The sequence below is a fragment of the Schistocerca nitens genome, chromosome 5 (genome assembly GCF_023898315.1).
Source record: "Schistocerca nitens isolate TAMUIC-IGC-003100 chromosome 5, iqSchNite1.1, whole genome shotgun sequence".
NCBI classification, from domain to species: Eukaryota; Metazoa; Arthropoda; class Insecta; order Orthoptera; family Acrididae; genus Schistocerca; species Schistocerca nitens.
The window spans coordinates 205,395,478-205,422,771 of NC_064618.1; the positions used below are offsets into that span (position 1 = coordinate 205,395,478).

At 44.5% G+C, this 27,294-nt stretch overlaps 1 protein-coding gene across 1 annotated transcript in view; it reads left to right on the forward strand.

The window, feature by feature from the left end:
- Positions 1–27,294, forward strand: part of LOC126260861 (neurotrimin-like) — a gene marked incomplete at its 3' end in the record, with an annotated part of 376,714 nt that overhangs the window by 67,257 nt on the left and 282,163 nt on the right. The window lies entirely within an intron of this gene.

The window sequence follows — 27,294 nt, forward strand, 5'->3', positions numbered from 1 at the left end:
AACGAGTAGGTTCCCGCTTCATCATGTCCCACATAGGTTCAAGTGACGAATGATCTGGTTATCGTGCTAGCAAGGGCACTCATACACCACAATGAGCACGTCGAGTTACAGCAACATGTCACTAAAGTGCGCGTTATTTGCGACGGCGGCCGAGTTAAGGTTCGTTCTGCGCATCTGACGTCACAAAACACAGTCAGCCAATGAACAGAGAACGACGTTGCCAGAGCTCGACTGCAGTGCAGAGCACAGACGAGTGTCTTCAGTTTTAGAAACGTTCAGTCATAAATAAAGTAACTGAACAATAGCAATGTCTTGATAGCAAACTTTCTTTCATAGAAAGTTTGGAAAAAGCATTCCTTATACCAATTGCCTCATGTTCTGTTAATTAATTAAAACAAATAAGCAATAAGCCTCCTAATTTAGGCGATAGCAATGAAAGGCGTTTGTATCATTCTCACTAACCGCTTTTTCGCAATAAAGAACAGCGGTAATTGTTTATTTCCTATTGTACTTCGACGAAACGTGAGTAATTCATAGTCATACCAACAGTGTTTGTCGGTATTTTGCGTGATACTTTAAATTCGTCCGCCGGGAGATCTTCCGAGCGACGAGTTGTGTTAGCACAATGGTCAAAGTGTATCACTGCTAAGCAAAAGGTTCTGAGTTCAAACTTTGTTCGCTGCTTAAAATTTTCTTTATTTAAAAACAATATCGCAGTGTCTTACTTCATGAAATTTATTCGTTTGAATGTAATTTTTTGAAATTTCTAGTGGCAACTAAAATCGACCATACAGAAAGTATACACTATGGACTTTTACCTCTGCAAACTCTTCACAATTTCGTGCAATGGTTTACTACATCTAATGCTGCACAATAACTGCTTTGAACATCGAAACAAAATTAAGTCATTTATGGGAGGAATTTTTAGGCCAAATAGTATTTGTGAAATCGAATGATAAAGTGTGTCAAAGCTGTCGAAACACCATGTGTCTGCACAGTCGAGCCTTGCAGTGATGACAAAATCGCGCACAGAGCGGAATGCGGGGAGCACGTCTCTATAGTAGAAAGCTTAATGCGGCCATGGTGGCTTTACTTCATAAACTGCGCGCTCCCCCCTAAACGTAAGTTTGCGAACTATACTATAGCGCTGCTTCTCTTGGCGCGTACAACTGGCAACGCAGCAATCTCCCGCGTCTGGGCGGGCATGCGCGAACCGCCAAGATAAAAGAATTGAACTATAGTACGGCAATTACAGCGTCTGCAATGTAGCAGGCACTATGTGCTTCACACTGAGAAAACCCAAATGTGACTGTCTGCTGCAACTTACCCCTGCCCCCCCCCCCTTTCCCACCACTCATCATTAAGCCTGGGGCGGCACCTGTGAGTCGTGGGCGAACGCAATCTGGAATACCCATCTCACCAGTTCTTATGTCTGGCCCTTGTACATAGACAGAACCTATCTCATCACTGAAGACAACAGGGCGCATTGCCACTTTTTCATGACACCCGACTAACTTTGCCGGTAATGTCGTGGTGCAAGTGGCAACCTGGACAGACCCACACGTGACCTTAATCCTGCCCAGTGTTTCTTGATGACACACCAGATGCAACATATGACCTTATTTCCTCCCTGGATGATGTTCGGTCGACTACCGCTGCTCGCACAATGCGTCGATCTTAAAGTACGTTTGTACTACTTGGGCGTCGGTAGCCTGGTCTGCAGGTGTGGGAATGTTCCACAGACCACTACTGAAAGTAGCGACACATAACTGGTACATTGCGCCCTTTATATGCAGCATACCGTTGGTACACCCATTCAGCTTCCCACAGATCCACAATGCGATCGAGATAAAATGGCTATAAATCAATACTTATTTGTCGGTGAGACATGTTTGTTCCCTAGCGGTAAAGGTGCGAACACTTTTCACTTCTAAACTCAGCACAGTCACTATCTGGACGGTCAGAGCAGACAGGCATTCTGAGCACCGTCTGATCACCAATGACCGTCTCAAATGAATCACTAACACTGCAACCTCCCAGTCCTTGAGGGTGTTTTATTTTTTTCCGGCTGTGTACATCTGACAAGGGAAATGTCCCCACTAAAACGCAATAAAAATGTAGTATGCTCACTGTTTGAATACCTAAATATATTCAAATAATATACAGGTCGAGCACAAAGTCTTGCCCTGAATATAACAATTTATTACAGAATAACCATTTGAAAGAATAATTTACATTTTATACCGTTACATAGGTTAGTTTTACTAGTTTTTTTATTTTTTTTATTTTTAGATCTCTTACGATAGTAAAGCTTAACGTGTGCTCTCTTGGTTGCTCGGAGAATGTCGAGGTGGTATTCCAGTTCCCGCCAGGTGTTTCGTAACATGTGTTCTGTCACAGTAACCACAGCAGCTTGTATCTTAGCCTTCAGTTCGTCGACTTCAGCAACTGGTGTGACGAAGACACTGTCCTTGATATAGTCCCAGAAAAAAAAGGCAAGAGGCGTAATGTCTGGAGAGCGGCGTGGCCACGGTGTTGGACCGTTCCTTCCAATCCACCGATTCGGACATCACTACCCTCTCCAGACATTACACTCCTTACCCTCTCCAGACATTACACCCCTTGACTTTTTTTTCTGGGGCCATATCAAGGACAGAGTCTTCGTCACACCAGTTGCTGACGTCGACGAACTGAAAGCTATGATACAAGCTGCTGTGGGTATTGTTACGAAACACCTGGCGGGAACTGGAATACCGCCTCGACATTCTCCGACATGCCAAGAGAGTACACATTAAGGTTTACTAAAGTAAGTGGTCTCAAAAAACTAGTAACAGTAACCTATGTAACGGGATCAAATGTAACTTATTATGTCGAACGATTGTTGTGTTATAAATTGTTATAATCAGGGCAAGCCTTCGTGCTCACCCTATACAGGGTGAGTCACCTAACGTTACCGCTGGATATATTTCGTAACCCACATCAAATACTGACCAATCGATTCCACAGACCGAACGTGAGGCGAGGGGCTAGTGTAATTGGTTAATACAAACCATAAAAAAATGCACGGAAGTATGTTTTTTAACACAAACCTACTTTTTTTAATGGAACCCCGTTAGTTTTGTTAGCACATCTGAACACATAAACAAATACGTAATCAGTGCCGTTTGTTGCATTGAAAAACGTTAATTACATCCGGAGATATTTTAACCTAAGGTTGACGCTTGAGTACCACTCCTCCGCTGTTCGATCGTGTGTATCGGAGAGCACCGAATTACGTAGGGATCCAAAGAGAACGGTGATGGACCTTAGGTACAGAAGAGACTGGAACAGCACATTACGTCGACATGTTAACACCTTTTTATTGGTCTTTTTCACTGACGCACATGTACATTCACATGAGGGGTGATGTACACGTACACACGTGGTTGTAATGTCGCCGCAGACTGCCACAATACATTGTTTCATATCCTCTGGGGTTGTAGGCACATCACGGTACACATTCTCCTTTAACGTACCCCACAGAAAGAAGTCCAGAGATGTAAGATCAGGAGAACGGGCTGGCCAATTTATGCGTCCTCCACGTCCTATGAAACGCCCGTCGAACGTGTACCTCACCCCTCATGGTAATGTACATGTGTGTCAGTGAAAAAGACCAATAAACAGGTGTTAAGATGTGGATGTAATGTGCTGTTCCAGTCCCTTCTGTACCTAAGGTCCATCACCGTTCCCTTTGGATCCCTACGTAATTCGGTGCTCTCCGATACACACGATCGAACAGCGGAGGAACGGTACTCAAGCGTCAACATTAGGTTACAATATCTCCGGATGTAATTAACATTTTACAATGCAACAAACGGCACTGATTACGTATTTGTTTATATGTTCCGATGTGCTAACAAAACTAACTGGGTTCCATTTAAAAAAAAGGTAGGTTTGTGTTAAAAAACATACTTCCGTGCATTTTTTATGGTTTGTATTGACCAATTACACTAGCCCCTTTCCTCACGTTCGGTCTGTGGAATCGATTGGTCAGTATTTGATGTGGTTTACGAAATATATCCAGCGGTAATGTTAGGTGACTCACCCTGTATATATATATATGTTACATCCTGTTGTACATCCTGTTGTATTACATCACTTCATTGTAACTCTACATTCGCACTCCGGTGATCAATAAGAGAACAATGTACGACAATAAGGTAACGCCTACGAGGGCTATTTAGAAAGAACGATACGATAGGTCGTGAAATGGAAACGGCAGTGAAATTCCAATGAAGCTTTGCACAGATGCGTTGGGCAGGTTCTCTAGTATGCCCGTCGATCGCGTGACGTTGCTCTTCTCAGTTCTGAGGACACAGAGAGCACGTAAAGATGTCTAGAACAATAGTGTCTCCCACCAAGTATGGGCTCCCGCTGCGAGGTTTCCCTGATTTCATGCAGCACCACATACCGCACGCCCTACATGTCATGCATTTCCTTCTTTATGACAACTGTCGGTCGCACGCAGCAGGACCAATGGGAAGTGTTTGATCACCCACCGCTCAGCCCGGACTTGTCTGCCTCCGATGTTCATCTCTGCTCACATCAACCGCTGGCTGCCAAGACAACATTTTGGCACAGACAACGAACTGTAGACCAGCGTAGAGAAGTGGTGCAAAGCACAGGCAACTGCCTTCTATGACGACGGCATCGGAAAGTTGGGACAACGCTACGACAGATTTCTAAGTAGGAAAGGCGACTATGTAGAGAAACAGCTGTAAGGTGTTGCAAATAAAACATTTTTGATTTTCACTGTGCTTTCCATTTCGCGACCGATCGGACCTTACTTTCTGAATAGCCCTCGTATACTGGGTAATATAACCCAGTAAGTACATATTGTGTGAGTTAATATATACCATTTTAAGGAACTCTTTACTTTTCTGCCAAATAATTCCTCGCTTATCACTTTTGTAAGTCTGCTGTTCTTAAACAGCTGTTAAGAGTTATTGTTTATTCGAGGAATTGTGCTTTTGTAACCTTTCCATTCATTAACGTTCAAACATGGGCTGTATGCACGTGCAGAGTTTTACAAACAAATGGCCGTCATGGGTTGTATTGTGGAACTGTTTGCTCATTTGAAAATTACTTTTATTTGGTGTCAACCTTCCAGTTCAAGTACTTCCCTTGTGAGTCAGACCCACATATGAACCGCAACTGATACAAAATCAAACCAGTGTAACGTCTTTCTGTCATCCGTATCGGATGAGCATGTGGGCGGAAAACTAGACATTCACACCATTTATATTTTAATATTTGTTATGTACAGTCTGCCTTAGATACTCGAGTAAATTGTAAACTTATAGAAATTTTACAGTTTTAAACATTATTGTTATTCAGCAACCGTATACTAGTTTCAATATAAGATTAAACATCGTACCGGTTGCACATAAACGTACATTGACCTAGGTTTCGACGCCTACTACGGATGTCTTCATCAAAATAAATAGTGTTTAGTTTTACTTTTTAATTGGACATGTTGTTGTTGTTGTGGTCTTCAGTCCTGAGACTGGTTTGATGTTGCTCTCCATGCTACTCCATCCTGTGCAAGCTTCTTCATATCCCAGTACCTACTGCAACCTACATCCTTCTGAATCTGCTTAGTGTATTCATCTCTTGGTCTCCATCTACGATTTTTACCCTCCACGCTGCCCTCCACTACTAAATTGGTGATCCCTTGATGCCTCAGAACATGTCCTACCAACCGATCCCTTCTTCTGGTCAAGCTGTGCCACAAACTTCTCTTCTCCCCAATCCTATTCAATACTTCCTCATTAGTTATGTGATCTGCCCATCTAATCTTCAGCATTCTTCTGTAGCACCACATTTCGAAAGCTTCTATTCTCTTCTTGTCCAAACTATTTATCGTCCATGTTTCACTTCCATACATGGCTACACTCCATACAAATACTTTCAGAAATGACTTCCTGACTCGATGTTAACAAATTTCTCTTCTTCTGAAACGCTTTCCTTGCCATTGCCAGTCAATTGGACATAGCTGCTCCAAATTTTGAATATTTTTTTTTAGCAATGTAATTTTACGATTTAGCAACTGTTCATTCCGATGAAGACACCCCTAGTAGGTGTCGAAACGTAGGTCAATGTACCTAACGTTTTATGTAACCGGTTGGCTACTTAATCTTATATTGAAAGTTTGTAGGAATTCATAAACTCTTGACATACATTGAACACCAAACAAAATGATAATAATACTATACGTAAACATAACTGTCGTAGGAGGAAGGCGCCAAGTAATGATTTACCAACAAGAAATGCGCTTACAATTGACATCTACGTCGTAAGAATTTGTAGAATAACCACCGTAAAGGCAGCTGATTATACTTTTATATTAAACCAAACAAATATGAAGCTGAGCATAATAGTTGATCCAAACCAGTAATCAAATAAAACTTCCTTCCTATCAAAGGCTGATACATGTTCTACAAATTCAAACAGTGACTAAGACACATTTCATCAAGGCTGAAGAGAGAAGTATTCCACATCTCAGTCAACTGTTCGTCTGCGTTGGCTTGAGCATGAAAACTATCATGCAAAACCATCCATGCTGTAGAAAACAAACTCAGGAGTGTGCACGATGTCATCACTATAAAACATGACACACACATCCCGTCGGCTAACAATCACAAGTTGATTGTAAGAAATGGTCTGCTGGATGTTTACTCCTTGGTTGTAGGCTACCTCGTCAGCGTGACTCAATCCAAGTCGAGGAAATGGTCAATCTGCGTCTGAGGTACGACTTCTGAGGTTTTTTATTGAGGTTCTAATAATGGTACCACAATGGCCTGTAACGGCCTTGCCTAAAATCAAAGTACCTGTATGCACACCTTATACCGTTTGGCATAAATACATATTCTCTATAAGCGTCCCTAAATTGACGTATTAAATCATCCAAATTAGGCTTATAATACCACAATTCTTCCAATACAATAACAGCTGCAGAATAATTAATCCTGTTGCCGTAAAATGTTATAGCAAGTTCATCAATCCTCTGCTGGTTGTTAGGAACAAGGAAGGCGAGGCGTAGATCGTCCGGGTATTTTCGGATATGGTCCCAGTTGGCATAAAAAAATTCCAACGCAGACATTAGCTGTAAACAAATACCTTTATGCAGAAAGTAACATTACCTTTCCTCTTACAAAAAGGCATATAGACTCTATTCCTTACAACAAATGTTTTACTTCACTCTGCACATTATCGTTTTTCTCAGGTTCATCACCACCTATTTGCAGTCCAATATAGAATGGATTGGTACCTTGAAAAAGGCGATTCTTTACTTTACATTCCTTCTCTAAATCTGTCCAAGATTTAACTTTAGATATATCGGCACTTTGTTCAGGCTCAGAATACGTTACAAACTTAAATCTGTTCCTTCTAGTATATTTACGCCATGGTACACCGGTTGACCTTTGTGGATTCAAATCAAACGCACCCATTTTATGACTACAAGCTATACGAACTTTTTCTAGTGTTCTTCCTTGGACCTCTCCATATCCGGCTCTCCGAGCCCCTCATATGGTAACAGACGTGAGTAGAGTACAGTCACTACCGAGCTCTTGACTATCACTTCAAAGTGTCTAATGTTTCTGCTATAGCTCCAAAATTGTGTTTGATAAGGTGACTGGTTGTCTTAGTGGTAATACGAAGAGTCGGAAGCTGGTATCCTCTTCTCCTCCAGGAGACATCCCAGCCCTTACACATAATTCGATGAGTGCAATGCTGTGGATGTAGTCACATACTGAGAAAACTGACTCGTGTAAGCCAACCTGGTATTTGGCATGATAACAATTCTTTGCCACTTGGTGGACGTTCTCGGACACTTAAGGCAAGAATTAAACCTAGTGCTCATTTGGACAATATTCTATACCACCATTTGAATATATCCTTCCTGCTGCAATCTTTCCTTCGGCTGCGAAGTTTTAAGAGTGATATTCAGATTCGAATTCATCCAAAAATGGTTCACTATGGGACTTAACATCTGAGGTCATCAGTCCCCTTGAACTTAGAACTACTTAAACCTAACCTAAGGACAGCACGCACGTCAATGCCCGAGGTAGGATTCGAATCTGCGACCATAGCGGTCGCCCGGTTCCAGACTGAAGCGCCTAGAACCGCTCGGCCACACCGGCCGGCCTCGAATTCATCCTGCACTGATTGTGTTCGACCTGTAATAATGTAGCTACACGTACTGTGTTTGATGTACGTCAATTACTGTACGCCAATTACTCGTGTACTGTGTGCCAGGTTGTTTGGCTCTGAGCGCTATGGGACTTAACTTCTGAGGGCATCAGTCCCCTATAACTTAGAACTACTTAAACCTAACTAACCTAAGGACATCACACACATCCATGCCCGAGACAGGATTCGAACCTGCGACCGTAGCGGTCGCACGGCTCCAGACTGTGCCAGGTTGTTTAACCACTGTATTCAAGATCTATGATCACATGGGCTGTTGCAATGATGACAGGTGGTTTAGTCTTGACATGTCATTTGTGTCACAGTTTAGTCCGAACAGTGTTATTTTGGCCCTTGTTTTTCCCTGGAGTTTGGCGATATCTTATTTTACGAACATCAACCAAAAAATAGTGTATAGAGAAGATATACTGACTTCTCATATTATTTTGTGCATGCTTCTGCTTAGATGCCACTGTGGTTATAATTAAGAGCGATACTGTAATTAATAGCTTAACAGCAGTCGATACAGTTATTCATTACCGCAATCCACTTCACCAGTTCATTCCAGCCGTAATTAAAACTTGTGGTTTCTGGTGTCAATACACAATCGTTCAAAATATATGGTTCTCGGGCGAGACTTCGGATGTCATAGTGACAACTCCACAATATTTCATCAGCGCAACTGGCCGACATCTTACCTGAAGATGTCGGCCTGTTGCGCTGATGAAATATTGTGGAGTTTTCACTATGACATCCGATGTCTCGCCCGAGAACCATATATACAACATGTCCGTCGGGAAAGTCTCAAGCAACACAATCGTCCAAAAGTTTCTGAACAGTATTACTCAAAATAATAAAACAAACTGATCATGCCATAAAACTAAGGGTATCGTTAAGTAGTGTAAATTCGCGTAGTCCTTTGTCTTCTGTTTTTGTTTTGAACGGCCAGTGTCGGTTGGTCACAGTCAGTGTGCTCCCTGCCGCCGTTAGATAAGCAGCTGCAGCAGCAAGTCGTATACTCCTAGCTCACTCATTTGTTACATAGTTTAATTCTTAATTTCTTTGCGTGTTTTTGGTACTTGCATTGTTTAATTCATATATTTCGGGCGTATTATAGTATTTGAGAGTTGTAGCATCGCGTTTTAGTAGCTGAATAGTGTAAAATCGCGTAGTCTCCTTCCGCCGCCGAGCAGTGTGTCAGCAGTGCGCAAGTAGCAGCATTACTGCATTTACTAGGCAATCTTGTATTTTAATATCCGTTTAAATTTTGTGTCGATTTGTTTGCGCTCTCTGTAGATTAGTTCAGACGTTCTTTGCACAACAGTTTTTAGCATGGATAGGGACTGCGACTACTTTGTTCGGACGCAGGCTGAGTTGGCATCCCTACGCTCCCAGCTTCAGGCAGTGTTGGCTTCGGTCACACAGCTTGAGGCTGTTGCCAATGGGCATCACTGTGGGGGTCCGGATGGGGGTTTGTCGGGGACGGCCAGCTCGTCCCACGCATCCCCCGATCGGACTACGACTGTGGTTACCCGGGATACTGCCCGCATTGAGGCTGATCCCTCACCTGTGGTAGAGTGGGAGGTCTCTCAAGGTGTGGCAGGGGGGCGAAAGACATTCCGGAGGGCTGAACGGAAAGCCTCTCCAGTTTGTCTGACGAACCGTTTTCAGGCTCTGTCTCAGGCTGATACTGATCTTCGGCCTGACATGGTTGCTTGTCCTGTTCCAGAGGTTGCCCCTCAGTCTGCAAGATCCGGGCGGTCGCAGAGGGTGTTCTTACTGGTAGTTGGGAGCTCCAACGTCTGGCGCGTAATGGGGCCCCTTAGGGAAATGGCAGCAAGAGAGGGAAATAAAACCAATGTGCACTCCGTGTGCATACCGGGGGGAGTCATTCCAGATGTGGAAAGGGTCCTTCCGGATGCCATGAAGGGTACAGGGTGCACCCATCTGCAGGTGGTCGCTCATGTCGGCACCAATGATGTCTGTCGCTATGGATCGGAGGAAATCCTCTCTGGCTTCCGACGGCTATCTGATATGGTGAAGACTGCCAGTCTCGCTAGCGGGATGAAAGCAGAGCTCACCATCTGCAGCATCGTCGACAGGACTGACTGCGGACCTTTGGTACAGAGCCGAGTGGAGGGTCTGAATCAGAAGCTGAGACGGTTCTGCGACCGTGTGGGCTGCAGATTCCTCGACATGCGCCATAGGGTGGTGGGGTTTCGGGTTCCGCTGGATAGGTGAGGAGTCCACTACACGCAACAAGCGGCTACACGGGTAGCAGGCGTTGTGCGGCGTGGGCTGGGCGGTTTTTTAGGTTAGATGGCCTTGGACAAGTACAGAAAGGGCAACAGCCTCAACGGGTGCGGGGCAAAGTCAGGACATGCGGGGACCAAGCAGCAATCGGTATTGTAATTGTCAACTGTCGAAGCTGCGTTGGTAAAGTACCGGAACTTCAAGCGCTGATAGAAAGCACCGAAGCTGAAATCGCTATAGGTACAGAAAGCTGGCTGAAGCCAGAGATAAATTCTGCCGAAATTTTTGCAAAGGTACAGACGGTGTTTAGAAAGGATAGATTGCATGCAACCGGTGGTGGAGTGTTCGTCGCTGTTGGTAGTAGTTTATCCTGTAGTGAAGTAGAAGTGGATAGTTCCTGTGAATTATTATGGGTGGAGGTTACACTCAACAACCGAGCTAGGTCAATAATTGGCTCCTTTTACCGACCTCCCGACTCAGCAGCATTAGTGGCAGAACAACTGAGAGAAAATTTGGAATACATTTCACATAAATTTTCTCAGCATGTTATAGTCTTAGGTGGAGATTTCAATTTACCAGATATAGACTGGGACATTCAGATGTTTAGGACGGGTGGTAGGGACAGAGCATCGAATGACATTATACTGAGTGCACTATCCGAAAATTACCTCGAGCAATTAAACAGAGAGCCGGCCGCGGTGGTCTCGCGGTTCTAGGCGCGCAGTCCGGAACCGTGCGACTGCTACGGTCGCAGGTTCGAATCCTGCCTCGGGCATGGATGTGTGTGATGTCCTTACGTTAGTTAGGTTTAAGTAGTTCTAAGTTCTAGGGGACTGATGACCACAGCAGTTGAGTCCCATAGTGCTCAGAGCCATAACAATTAAACAGAGAACCGACTCGTGGAGATAACATCTTGGAACTACTGGTAACAAACAGACCCGAACTTTTCGACTCTGTAAGTGCAGAACCGGGAATCAGTGATCATAAGGCCGTTGCAGCATCCCTGAATATGGAAGTTAATAGGAATATAAAAAAAAGGGAGGAAGGTTTATCTGTTTAGCAAGAGTAATAGTAGGCAGATTTCAGACTACCTAACAGATCAAAACGAAAATTTCTGTTCCGACACTGACAATGTTGAGTGTTTATGGAAAAATTTCAAGGCAATCGTAAAATGCGTTTTAGACAGGTACGTGCCGAGTAAAACTGTGAGGGACGGGAAAAACCCACCATGGTACAACAACAAAGTTAGGAAACTACTGCGAAGGCAAAGAGAGCTTCACTCCAAGTTTAAACGCAGCCAAAACCTCTCAGACAAACAGAAGCTAAACGATGTCAAAGTTAGCGTAAGGAGGGCTATGCGTGAAGCGTTCAGTGAATTCGAAAGTAAAATTCTATGTACCGACTTGACAGAAAATCCTAGGAAGTTCTGGTCTTACGTTAAGTCCGTAAGTGGCTCGAAACAGCATATCCAGACACTCCGGGATGAAGATGGCATTGAAACAGAGGATGACACGCGTAAAGCTGAAATACTAAACACCTTTTTCCAAAGCTGTTTCACAGAGGAAGAACGCACTGCAGTTCCTTCTCTAAATCCTCGCACAAACGAAAAAATGGCTGACATCGAAATAAGTGTCCAAGGAATAGAACAGCAACTGGAATCACTCAACAGAGGAAAGTCCACTGGACCTGACGGGATACCAATTCGATTCTACACAGAGTACGCGAAAGAACTTGCCCCCTTCTAACAGCCGTGTACCGCAAGTCTATAGAAGAACGAAAGGTTCCAAATAACTGGAAAAGAGCACAGGTAGTCCCAGTCTTCAAGAAGGGTCGTCGAGCAGATGCGCAAAACTATAGACCTATATCTCTGACGTCGATCTGTTGTAGAATTTTAGAACATGTTTTTTGCTCGAGTATCATGTCGTTTTTGGAAACCCAGAATCTACTATGTAGGAATCAACATGGATTCCGGAAATAGCGATCGTGTGAGACCCAACTCGCTTTATTTGTTCATGAGACCCAGAAAATATTAGATACAGGCTCCCAGGTAGATGCTATTTTTCTTGACTACCGGAAGGCGTTCGATACAGTTCCGCACTGTCGCCTGATAAACAAAGTAAGAGCCTACGGAATATCAGACCAGCTGTGTGGCTGGATTGAAGACTTTTTAGCAAACAGAACACAGCATGTTGTTATCAAGGGAGAGACGTCTACAGACGTTAAAGTAACCTCTGGCGTGCCACAGGGGAGTGTTATGGGACCATTGCTTTTCACAATATATATAAATGACCTAGTAGATAGTGTCGGAAGCCCCATGCGGCTTTTCGCGGATGATGCTGTAGTATACAGAGAAGTTGCAGCATTAGAAAATTGTAGCGAAATGCAGGAAGATCTGCAGCGGATAGGCACTTGGTGCAGGGAGTGGCAACTGTCCCTTAACATAGACAAATGTAATGTATTGCGAATACATAGAAAGAAGGATCCTTTATTGTATGATTATATGATAGCGGAACAAACACTGGTAGCAGTTACTTCTGTAAAATATCTGGGAGTATGCGTGCGGAACGATTTAAAGTGGAATGATCATATAAAATTAATTGTTGGTGAGGCGGGTACCAGGTTGAGATTCATTGGGAGAGTGCTTAGAAAATGTAGTCCATCAACAAAGGAGGTGGCTTACAAAACACTCGTTCGACCAATCTTGAGTATTGCTCATCAGTGTGGGATCCGTACCAGATCGTGTTGACGGAGGAGATAGAGAAGATCCAAAGAAGAGCGGCGCGTTTCGTCACAGGGTTATTTGGTAAGCGTGATAGCGTTACGGAGATATTTAATAAACTCAAGAGGCAGACTCTGCAAGAGAGGCGCTCTGCATCGCGGTGTAGCTTGCTCGCCAGGTTTCGAGAGGGTGCGTTTCTGGATGAGGTATCGAATATATTGCTTCCCCCTACTTATACCTCCCGAGGAGATCACGAATGTAAAATTGGAGAGATTAGAGCGCGCACGGAGGCTTTCAGACAGTCGTTCTTCCCGCGAACCATACGCGACTGGAACAGGAAAGGGAGGTAATGACAGTGGCATGTAAAGTGCCCTCCGCCACACACCGTTGGTTGGCTTGCGGAGTATAAATGTAGATGTAGATGTAGTCCTTCCAAAGCTAGCGAGAGTTTCCATTTGGCTAGATGGATATTATGCCTACTGACCTACTGATTAATGGCGTCCTTATGCGTGACAGAGTCATTATGTGCATGAATTACTCGACTTGTATGGTTGCCACTTCAGTGTGGAAAAAGCCTCCGAATACAGGTGATGGAATAAATAACGGCTAACATTTTGCGATTATTATATTTCCCTGAATTTTAATGTGTGATCGTGCAGTGTAGCTTTTGAAACACACATTCTTTCCTGTCTCTACAGTGAGTAACAGACGCTAGACTGTGTCTCTTACATACTTAGCTCATAATAACAGAGCAATAGCGCGAAGTATGAGTTGCTGAAACGCATAAGCTGAAAAGATTTTTGTGCTACACTTTGGATGAGAGCCCAAAATTATAATTCACGGGGTATCTATAGCCTCGATAGCTGTTTTAAAAGGGGCGTTCAAAAAGAAACGAGCTGGAGACATAATCACAGAAACGAGTACCTGTATGTTAGCCGTATTCACCCTGGCTTTTGAGACACTTGTCCCATTGTGACGAAAGGCGGTGAATGACTGCCTCATAAAATTCCCAGGGCTGCGATGTTAATCAGTTCCGCACGTACAGCTGGACGACGTCGTCCACATGAGTGCAGGAAAGTTTATGCTGACGTTCTTCTTTAACCAAGATGGGCACCTTTTGATTCACTTCCTATAGCACGGGACACAGTGACTGCCCAGCGTTACTCGCACCTTTGAACACCCTTCGCCAAGCGATCAAATCAAAACGACCAGGCAATCTCACCTGTGGAGTCACTCTGCTCCATGACAAAGCAAAGCCTCATATGGCCAACACAGTCGCGGCACTCCTGCAGAAATTCAAATGGGAGGTTCTCGTTCACCCTCCGTACAGTCCGGACCTCTCTCTCTGTCATTACACCATTTTCGGTCCCCTTAAAAAGGCTCTGAGGGGCAAACGATTCACCTCAGAAGACGACGTCCAGCTGTACTTTCGGAACTGGTTAACATCGCAGCCCCGGGAATTTTATGAGAGAGCCATTCAGCGGCTTGTGTCACAGTTGGACAAGTGTCTCAACAGCCAGGGTCAACACATCCAACATACAAGTACTGGTTTCTGTAATTATGCCTCCGGCTCGTTTCTTTTTTGATTCCCCTTATAAATATAGGGTGCCATACCCGACGCGTAACAGTTCATTCAAAATACAGAATAAACCATTCGTAAAAATGCCAATGATTTTTAAATATGTAGACATATTTGCGAACTAAACGAAAGTCTTTGTACGTACTTAATTGCTGGCCTATTATCACATACTTTGAATTATACTTCCACTCCATAATAGAGTATTTCTTCACAGGCTGTATCTGACTGCCGACCATGAGATGCAATTCTGATATCCTGGTTGCTTTTGATGCTGTCATGATCTTATAAGGCATAATTCTTGATGTATGTAGTGGCTCCGTGTGCATTTTAACCATACATTATCACGTGTCATTAAAATGAATATATATAGTTATTTGCATATTTCACATCGAGTTTGTAAGTTGTGATAAGACAGATTTCCATAAGTTAAAGATATCTGAAAAACATAACTCTGTTGTTCCATTTCGACTAAGTCTGACGCTTAAGATGCACCTTTTCCCTTTCTTCGAGTAGCTAGTTTATTTGACACATTTGTTTTTTCATGCATACTACGTATGCCTTAAGAGAAAAAAGATGGAGGAAAGTGCCCTAAAGTGGAATTCTCTTCTAATGCGCACCTCCTGGTCTTTTGGCTCTGCTTCTCTTGAATTCTTGTGGACCCAAGTGTAAACAGTAGGTCAGCCTTCTACCATTCTACTGGAGTACACAAGTCTCCCACTGCACTTGTTGCTTATCAGTTGGCCGTTACATGGTTTGACAAAGGAAAAATGTTTACACTGTGCTAGACTTTTCGTTATTTGTCCTAGATAACGGCAGGTAAGCCTTCCAACCTGTATGTGTCCTGTTTTAAGTTTAATGTACATTATTAAACCATTTCATTTAGACGTTTCATTAAAATTTATTAGCTTAACACTATATGGGCTACTGTCGCATAAACCGGACCCCTTCAGTTGCTTCAATTGTACCCCCCCCCCCTTTTTTTAAGTCGGCCTGTGTTATCACACACTCTTATTTTATCGGAATTCTCCTGCAGATTCCAAGAGGATAACGGATAAGGTTGATCAAGGACAGGAGAGTGCGTCCAGTAAAATGACTAAAGCTATTTATGCAGATCAAAACAAGAAAATTTGTTGGAAGAAAGTGGGTAAACAGTTTGATATTCAAAAACAACTCTTATGAGGTTGTCCACCATAGAATAAAACACAAAAGAGGCAGATCTGCAATTCTGGTTAAAGATCTTAAAGAAGAGCTGGTTTACAATTGTCTTGCAGTGGAAGATTCTTTGGGCTTACTCGTAATGACTTGTAAAGAGTGGCCATCCTACTGGTAAAAAGAAATGACATATAAAACACTTTCAAAGAGAAAATTACTGGGAGAAAGTGGGTTAGTCGTTTTCTTAAACTCACAAAACCAAACTATGAATGAGAACGCCTACGGGAACATCCTATAGCAGGTCTCTTCAGTTCAGCAAAGGAAACAAGAGGGAAACATTGTAACCGTGTGGAAGATGTTATACTGCATTATACTTATACTTCGCAATTAGTTTATGTTTATCTGATTTAATACTTTTTTCGAATTTTGTTTAGTAATATTAAGATTATTTTCAGAAGGTTTCCGATTTTGGCATTTATTTTTCAAATTTAGTAAGTGTAAAGTTTTGGAAAATAAGTTTCTTTATGATGAGTGTTAATTACATTTTTTAAGTGTAAAATGTAAATGGAGACTAACATTATAATGTAAATACATTTTCTGTTTCCTCTTAGAAACTATCTCTGAAAAACGAAAATATATATATATAAAAATATTCTCACAACGAAAATTTCTAGTTGTATTAATAAGAGGCTCAGACTTCATGAAGTAACAAGGAGCCAGGTGGCATACACAGCCTGTGAACTTCCATTAGTGAATTACTGAGCTGGTAAACCCCTTATGTTATTTGATTTTCAAACAGCTGAGCAAAACTGAACGTACTCAGACATTTCTCTCTTTACTTATTCTGATCATCACTAAACTGACACACAATATTTTTAGCGCAACGCAATCTGACTTTTAATAATCCCTACAAAAGAATGGCCCTGACTAACAATAACCTATACCTTTCGTGAATCACTTACCTCACAAAAATCTTCATTACTCGAACTACTGCAATACAGCGAGTGCCACTACTGCCAGTTAAATAAAAGATTCTAACTACTGATAAGCATAGTTAGCAAATAAAAAATTTTGATAAAGAACAATGTATTTACCTTAGTAGTGTTCAATATATATATATATATATATATATATATATATATATATATATATATATATATATATACTCCTGGAAATGGAAAAAAGAACACATTGACACCGGTGTGTCAGACCCACCATACTTGCTCCGGACACTGCGAGAGGGCTGTACAAGCAATGATCACACGCACGGCACAGCGGACACACCAGGAACCGCGGTGTTGGCCGTCGAATGGCGCTAGCTGCGCAGCATTTGTGCACCGCCGCCGTCAGTGTCAGCCAGTTTGCCGTGGCATACGGAGCTCCATCGCAGTCTTTAACACTGGTAGCATGCCGCGACAGCGTGGACGTGAACCGTATGTGCAGTTGACGGACTTTGAGCGAGGGCGTATAGTGGGCATGCGGGAGGCCGGGTGGACGTACCGCCGAATTGCTCAACACGTGGGGCGTGAGGTCTCCACAGTACATCGATGTTGTCGCCAGTGGTCGGCGGAAGGTGCACGTGCCCGTCGACCTGGGACCGGACCGCAGCGACGCACGGATGCACGCCAAGACCGTAGGATCCTACGCAGTGCCGTAGGGGACCGCACCGCCACTTCCCAGCAAATTAGGGACACTGTTGCTCCTGGGGTATCGGCGAGGACCATTCGCAACCGTCTCCATGAAGCTGGGCTACGGTCCCGCACACCGTTAGGCCGTCTTCCGCTCACGCCCCAACATCGTGCAGCCCGCCTCCAGTGGTGTCGCGACAGGCGTGAATGGAGGGACGAATGGAGACGTGTCGTCTTCAGCGATAAGAGTCGCTTCTGCCTTGGTGCCAATGATGGTCGTATGCGTGTTTGGCGCCGTGCAGGTGAGCGCCACAATCAGGACTGCATACGACCGAGGCACACAGGGCCAACACCCGGCATCATGGTGTGGGGAGCGATCTCCTACACTGGCCGTACACCACTGGTGATCGTCGAGGGGACACTGAATAGTGCACGGTACATCCAAACCGTCATAGAACCCATCGTTCTACCATTCCTAGACCGGCGAGGGAACTTGCTGTTCCAACAGGACAATGCACGTCCGCATGTATCCCGTGCCACCCAACGTGCTCTAGAAGGTGTAAGTCAACTACCCTGGCCAGCAAGATCTCCGGATCTGTCCCCCATTGAGCATGTTTGGGACTGGATGAAGCGTCGTCTCACGCGGTCTGCACGTCCAGCACGAACGCTGGTCCAACTGAGGCGCCAGGTGGAAATGGCATGGCAAGCCGTTCCACAGGACTACATCCAGCATCTCTACGATCGTCTCCATGGGAGAATAGCAGCCTGCATTGCTGCGAAAGGTGGATATACACTGTACTAGTGCCGACATTGTGCATGCTCTGTTGCCTGTGTCTATGTGCCTGTGGTTCTGTCAGTGTGATCATGTGATGTATCTGACCCCAGGAATGTGTCAATAAAGTTTCCCCTTCCTGGGACAATGAATTCACGGTGTTCTTATTTCAATCTCCAGGAGTATATATATATATATATATATATATATATATATATATATATATATATATATATATATATATATATATATATCAGTTCATGACATCCAGTCTTACAAATTTACTGTCTCTGATGGACACACGTCCATCCGCTCTCAAAACTCCGTCATCTCTCTCCCCACATCCACCACTGCTGGCGGCTCGGCTCTAACTGCGCAATCCTACGCGCTGTTAACAGCCAACTGACCAACACTACAATAGCGACTATTTCAACAATGCCCACCAGCTACACACTGCACACAGCACAGCCAGTGATTTTCATACAGAGCGCTAGGTGACGTTACCAACATAAAAACCTAAACAGCCTAGTTACAACTAGGCCTGTAGCCCTTGTTGCTAACACATCAGTGTGCTGTTGTTCGACTTGCGAGAAACTGGGGTGAATCACAATGACACGAGAAAATCACCGCATTACAATCAGCAAGATGAAGGAGACTAATTGCCCTCAATCATCTGACTGCACCAGTTGCCTGAGTGAAGTGCGAAACCTTTGAACAGCGCCCCGAGGTCTGAGCACATGTAGATATCACAATTAATTCTCGAAGTCCTTACACGAGTGATGCACTATCCAGTCACATTAACGTGACCACCTGTGAAAAGCCTGAATAACCGTCTTTTGTAGCGCTAGACGTCCAGGAAGGGAGTCGGTGAGCTTCCAGTGCCGTGGCCTGCTACGCTATGTTTATCGGTTGAGATGTGAAGGGCCCGATTGAAGTGGTCCCACAGATTCTCTACTGGGTTGAATCCGGCTAGTTTGGTCCCCAGAGGAGTATGGTAAACTTATCTCGGCGCTATTCGAACCACACACTTAGAATGCGAACTGTGTGACATGTTCCATTGTCCCGCTGGCAAATATCGTCTTGCTCAAGAGAAAGAAACTGCGTGTAGGGGTGGATATGGTTCCTTAAGGTAAATGCGTACTTATGGTAACCCATAGTGCCTTCCAGAATAACAACATCCCCCAGGGAATATAGTCAAACAATCTGCAGACCATGGAACTCCCTCCTCCGGCCTGGACTCTAAAGACGGTTGTTGTAGGGTGTTTGCTTTCAAAAGTTTCACGTCGGACACGCCAGCGGGCATCTGTCATTTAAAAAGGCCACCTGTCATCACCCGGTGGACGTCCACTTGCGCTACTAGTGTCCAAACTCCAGCCTTCGTCGCTGACGAACAGCAGTCAGCATGGGTGCACGAACCAGGCGCCTGCTGCAGGGGCCCCTGAGCAGCAACATTCGCTGGACTGTGGCTTAGGAGACACTTTTGGTAGCAGCTTGGTTCACCTGGGCGGTCAATTGTTGAACAGCTACACATCTATAAGCTCGTACACATCTCCGCAGCCGTCTTTCACCCCTGACACCTATGGTCCGCAGTGCACCACAGTTGCCTCAGCGCCAATTTGGGTAGCGCCATTTTGCCCTTATTGGATTTAAATTCCCCCCACCCCTTCTGGGGGGGGGGGCTGGCAGCAGCGTAATGTGCCGCTCTACAGCCTACAGTAACAAACAAGAAAAACAGGCCATAAAACGGTGGCATTGTAAAAAAGCTGTGGAATTTAAAATATGATAACCCTGCGGTGACGATGCAGATGAAGATATACAAGAAGGAAACAGGCACAATTAAAAAACACGGCGACAGTATGGTGGCTGTTCGCAACACTGACAGGGGACGCACAACACTGAACACTCACTCATAACAGAACTGTACAGGTGACACAGCGGCAGATTGGGGGGGGGGGGGGGGGGGGGGCGGGGGGACCCGGACCCATGAGGGCGAAAAGGGGGGCAGGAGAGAAAAGAAAAAACAGGGGGCGCCGGGCGCGATGGAGGGAGGGAACATAGAAAAGGGGTGGCTGGGCAGACGCGAGAAGGAATGTGAAAGGCAGGGGAGGGGAGGGCAATAAGACTCGGTGGAGAGAAGGGAGGCAGAAAGAGGATAGGTGGGGAAAAAACAGGATGGAAGGTGGGGGGCAGAAGAGGGAGCCTGGGGAAAGGACAGAGGAAGGGAGGGGGAGGTGAGGATCAGAGTTGATAGGAGGGATAAATGGAGAAAGAGAATCATCTGGGAGGGAGAGTCGACAGAAGCCACCTTGGGAAAGGAGATGAAGTATGTAGTGGTGAAGGGTACGGGGGACACAACGGTGAAGGTGTGGCAGAGGCCGGGGGTTGGAGAGGAGATGAGCAACCAGAGGATGAGGTGAATCAAGGCGGCGGGCGTCATTTTGCCAAGCACGATACGCTTTTACCACGGCGTCACGTGAACTACTTACAGACGTAGCTGTTTCAGAAATCCTTCCACCCTTCTCCCGAAAGCCAATTATCATGCCCTTCTGGACGTCATATAAATCTCTTGTTCTCGCATTACAAGAACGTCATTACTATTACTGTTTCCCGCGTCCCACCCCCCCCCCCCCCCCTCTCCCATCTTCACGCTTTATATACCCTCTATCACTCGGAGTACTACCCGCCATCTGTGAGTGGTTGTTGCACATTCAGTCGAACATAGGCGGTGGTCACATTAATGTGACAGATTCTGTAAATTTACGCTACAGGTTTCCCTGTGAATAAAGCCTGTGTTGTCTCCACGTACTTCTTAGGTATCTATGTTAAACTTTCTCATGACCACATCGAATTCTTGCGATGCTAACGGTGTGTCTGACAAGGAATCCCTTGAGTACAGGGTCGCAAGCTTTGTATTTAGTAAGGCGCATTTGAAAGCGTTGTGTTACCAATTGTGACAGGAAAAATATTAGCAGTTAATGATTCGCCATGGGCATCGGGAGGGCGACAGATAATCAGTGTGCGGGAGGTGCAGAGATCAACCTCCAACGGTATATATGCATTATATTTTACAAAATGAGCATCGCCGACATTCAAGCAATGTTCAAAACTAAACATGAACTCCGAATATAAAATGGTGCGCCACAGTGATCACAAAAGTTCACACCGTCAAGATCGAAGACGAACTCCTTGGGTATTAAAAACCGAACAGGAGGTTCAGTTTGCTTAAAGAATGCATATACAGTGAAGCGCCAAACAAACTGGTATAGGCATGCTTATTCAAATATGGAGAGATGCAAACAGGCAGAATACGGCACTGCGGTCGGCAACGTCTACATCAGACAACAAGTGTCTGGCCCGGTTTCAGATAGCTTACTGCTGCTACAATGGCAGGTTATGAAGATTTAAATGAGTCTGAATGTGGTGTTATAGTCGACACATGGTAAACAGCATGCCCGAGGTAGGGATGAACTGGGGGTTTTCCCATATGACCATTTCACGAGTCTACCGTGTATATCAAGAATCCGGTAAAACATCAAATCTCCGACATCGCTGTGGTCGGAGAAAGATCTTGCAAGAACGGGTCCAACGACGACTGAAGAGCACTGTTCACGTGACAGAATTGCAACTCTTCCGCAAATTGTTGTAGATTTCAATGCGTGCGAACCATTCAACGAAACATCATCGATATGGGGTTTCGGACCAGGAGCCGAAGGCCGACTCGTGTACACATGATGACTGCACGACCCAAAGCCTTTCGCCTCGCCTGTGCCCGCCAGCACCGACAATGGACTATTGATGACTACAGACATGTTGCCTGGTCGGACGAGTCTCGCTTCAAATTGTATCGAGCGGATGAACGTTTACGAATATGAAGACAACCTCATGAATGCGTGGACTCTGTATGTCACCAGGGGACTGTACAAACTGGTAGATGCTCTGTAATGGTGTGGGGCGTGAACAGTGGGAGTGATATTGGGCCACTGATACCTCTAGGTACGACTCTGACAGGTGACACGTATGTAAGCATCCCGTCTGCTCATCGGTATCCATTCATGTCCATTGTGCATTCCGACGGAGTTGGGCAATTCCAGCAGGACAATGCGACACCGCCGGCCGCGGTGGCCGAGCGGTTCTAGGCGATACAGTCTGGAACCTCCCGACCGCTGCGGTCGCAGGTTCGAATCCTGCCTCGGGCATGGATGTGTGTGATGTCCTTAGGTTAGTTAGGTTTAAGTAGTTCTAAGTTCTAGGAGACTGATGATCTCAGAAGTTAAGTCCCATAGTGCTCAGAGCCATTTGAATGCGACACCCCATATGTTCAGAATTGCTACAGGGTGGCTCCAGGGACACTCTTACGAGTTTAAACACGTCCGCTGGCCACCAAACGCCCCAGACCTTAACATTACTGAGCATATCTAGGATGTCTTGCAACATGCTGTTAAGAAGAGATCTGCACCTCGTACTCCTGCGGATTTATGGGCAGCCCTGCAGGATTCATGCTGTGAATTCCCTCCAGCACTACTTCAGACATTAGTCGAGTCCATGACACGTCGTACTGAGGCACCTCTGCGTGCTCACGGGGGCCGTACACGACATTAGGCAGGTGTACCAGTTCCTTTGGGTCTTCAGTGTAGAATCATGTTAGATGATGAGAACGGATGAATGTGATTTCTTACAACCGGATGCTAAACATCCTGTCGTGGAGCTTATTGTGAAACTGGCTAATCTATAAGGCAGGGCCGGCCACGGCATGCCGTACTTCACGCGGGCAAGGCGTGCGGGCTGCGTGCCGTCACGGCTCGGCCTCAGGCTTTGATCGTTCCTTCCCTGAAGTACTCGGTATAGCGCGACATTTCATTTAGTACTGTGGTGCTGCGTTTATCTGTCGGCACAATTCTCTTCATTTCGGCAGAATTGAGCAGTCAACGCTATTTATCCTTCGCCGTTTGTTCGTGGTATGAAGGACTATTACAGGTTCAGTCGATGCTTGCACAAAAAGAGGCAGTCAAGCAATCTATCGTCACAAGCATTTAAAAATGAATGGGAATGACAAAAGAAAAGGATGTGAATTCTCAATGTCTATTATGCAGTTGCATCAGCGATGGGTACTGTAAACTTGGTATGAAACAATATTACAATACCGGGTAGAAGGAATTTAAAGGTTCCGTTAACATCGAAAGAGTAAAAATTTACAATAATTGACTGATGGGGATCATCGTTCAGCACATAAAAAGTTCTTAGTTCTAAATACTCAGGCACGCAACACACAAAGAAATTGATGGTATGAATAGTAAAATTTATGAAGTCGCATCCATTATTCCACTCTCATTTACAACTGTTTTCGAAAAATGTTTCAAATGGCTCTGAGCACTATGGGATTTAACAGCTGAGGTCATCAGTACCATAGAACTTCGAACTACTTAAACCTAACCAACCCAAGCAACCTAAGGACATCACACACATCCATGCCCGAGGCGGATTCGAACCTGCGACGTAGCGGTCGCGCGGTTCCAGACTGAAGCGCCTAGAACCGCTCGGCCACACCGGCAACAGTTTTCGATGGAACTGAACGAAGAGTATGAAGCCTTTATATATTACTAAAAAGCACGTTGTTAAGTCATGCCCAGAACGATTACTCGATTTAAAACTCGCTATTGGTGAATTTACGAAAGGAAAAGTAGTTCAGGAACGAAAATTAGAACATCCTGAATGGATTGCCGAGCTCATATTTTAAGTGCACTTGACTGCAACTTCTCTGTGATTCTATGGGGATGCGTTAAAAAAGTCTCATTATAGAAGTAACACATTCTGAGAGACGGAGTCTAGTTCCCCAAGCTCACTGTCGTAGAAGAAAACACGAGGTTCGAAGAGTTCGTTGTGGTCTTGAGCGAATTATAAGGGTATTTTTCTAAAGGATTTGAGGACGCTGTCAATCTTATGTATGTTTTCGAGACCGTTTGCCGTTTCAGTCGAAGACAGATGTAACTTATTGATTTGCAAGGTAAATCCAGTTTTAATGACAAATCTTTCCACAGCAAAACTGTCCATGCCGTCAACAACGCTTTCCTCAGAATTTCCACGTCACCATTATGAGTTTGCAAAAGTGTTATAATATTTTGATCGACATATTTGTGTGAAAAACCTTTTCTCGATTACGAAACTAAACATCACGTTTGTATGGGAACCTGAGTGCGAAAAATCTGTGAAATTTTCTACCTCTGTCAGTATGCCGGCAGTTTGTTCAAATTCAAATGGCTCTGAGCACTATGGGACTCAACATCTGTGGTCATCAGTCCCCTAGAACGTAGAACTACTTAAACCTAACTAACCTAAGGACATCACAGACATCCATGCTCGAGGCAGGATTCGAACCTGCGATCGTAGCGGTCACGCGGTTCCAGACTGACGCGCCTAGAAACGCACAGCCACACCGACCGGCCGGCAGTTTGTACCAGATTAAAATTATATTACGCCTTCATCGCCAAAAAAAGTTTAATAACATTGAATATTTGTTTCGTTTGTGAGTTATTTTATTAAGGAATGTGAAATATAAAAACAAGTTGTATGCGTTTTAAATGCTCGCAGTTTCCCTCTCTTGCCTCCCCTCACGCTCAGGCTGCGCGGTGTGGCGGTCGGGGAAATATGTAGCAAGACTGAGAGTGTTTTGGCACTTGAGTCTGGGCATGGTCCGCGTGCTATCTTGGCCGCCCCTGCTTTAAGGCCTAGCTGCAGATACTGCGATAATATGTTTTATAGGCACGGAAAACACAAACATCCAGAGGCTGAATTTGTCCTGTGGTTCCGGGTGGAATGAATTGCAATGTCACACACTTCTCAAGATGCATTAGTGCGACTTTTATACCCAGACCAAGCATCGAGTAAAAGCAAGTTATTTTCACCAGCTATCGACCAAAAGCAGTGTTGATATCATAGTTCTAGTTCTTTTACACCAATTTCCCACTCTTGCTCGATGTGACGTAAATATCCTCTATTCGCCTTGCGAGGTCACACATACGAAAAAGAATCGTAGCGGGCAGAGTGCCTCCAACTTTACACAGCACTTCCCATCTAGATTAACAGTCAGCATAATTCTATACAAATGTGTTAAGGCACTGATGTTAGTTGATCTTGATTGAGCTCTCTTGGTACCCCTAGTAACCAGGACTCGTTTCGTATCCATTTCCTCTTCAAATCCCGATTGGTCGGAGTTGAAAACAAATTCCTTACTGAACGATGGGGTAAGTTTGTTTATCTCATTTAAAAATTTTCGGGCAGATTCCTCAGGTTGCTGTACATCATCAAATTGGCGCTTTTCCTGAAATTCCGTCATCTTACGTCTTCCAATTCTGTAGCACTGTTTGAAGGTATGCAACCATCCACTGTTTACCGTGAAATCACTGTAACCTATGTTGCGCACAATTTGATGTGAATAACGTAGTAAGTCACTGTCATGGACAATCTGGATATTGTATCGAGAATCTTTGAAACGCGCGAACACCAGTTTTTGTAAAAATCCGTGGTTTGTCTTATGCACTACATGGTCATATTGCTGCGGACGAATCTGTTCGTAATTGTTCTTTTATTATGCTGCGGAGGTCTTCTGTCTACATAATTATGGTTAGTACTCATTTCTTGGCCAACGATTGTCCCTTATGATGAACTACATGGCTCGACACCTATTCGATATCACTTGTTAAGCACATATTGCCATCATTCTACTCCTCATGTACATTGTCCGCACTGTCGAATGTATATGACACCACACATTCCACTGATTCCTGTGGAATCTTGCAGAAACGCTAATATTTCATCTGCCACTTCTTTTTTAATCCTGCGAAATTCCTCGGGTTCCTTTCTGACGATTCCTTTCTGACGATAGGTTTTTTCGGCAACTGTTTGGAAACTAATTGCGTGTTTGCTATTGTGTGGTCCTGATATGCAAGTTACGGCACAGAATCATGAGGTTATGCAAGTCATACCCAAGTAGGTTCATATTGAATCTGCACAAGATGTGTAACGCTCTCTTATAATGACCCTGATACCACTCCTACATGGGCTGGATAGCCTCTTATATAATTTATTCTTCAAGTTAATTGATCAAAGCTCTCCTCCAAAAATGATGATGGCAAAGGAGTCTGGTGAGTATCTAACAGATAAATTCCACCCTAAAGACTTACATATATATTTCTTTTCTTTAAATGGAATACAAAATTCAATTTGTACAAGGAACAATCATGTATATTAACGTAAACCAAACATCTATACAATCATCACTTGACAGAGGTGTTGCAAAGAATCTAGCAGCCACAACAAACGACACTGCATGGAACCTAGTGTGCTCTTCTACTACGAGAAGAGGAGCAAAGAGAACAAGTGAAATGTATAACATCGATAAACAAACCGATAATCGGATGCATGACCAAGATATCACCTAAGGAGGCAAACCGCTGAGGAACCTCAGTTCGAATTTTGCTCGCCTGAAAAATCAGCTGAAACCCTACGGCCTGACTGCGTATATTAGCGACAGTACCGCGCTTCTCGTGTCGGATGCTGCATGCACACACATGCTCATAAATTAAGGATAATTGCACAATGTGGTGTGACACTACGTGGCACTACACAAAACTGGCGCTAATAGCATAGGCACACACGACACAGATCTGTAAAGTCCACGGTATTGGTGATAAGTTGAGAAAACCGAAACACATGTGCTACAAAACGCCACTGTTTCCTGCGCATGTACCCCGACATCAATATGGGATATGATCACCATGCACACGTGCACAGGCCGCACAACGAGTTGGCATACTCTGGATCAGGTGGTCTATCAGCTGCTGGGGTATAGCCTCCCATTCTTGCACCAGCGCCTGTCGAAGCTCCTGAAGTGTCGTAGGGGTTTGAAGACGTGCAGAGATACGTCGACCGAGAGCATCCCAGACGTGCTTTATGGAGTTTAGGTCTG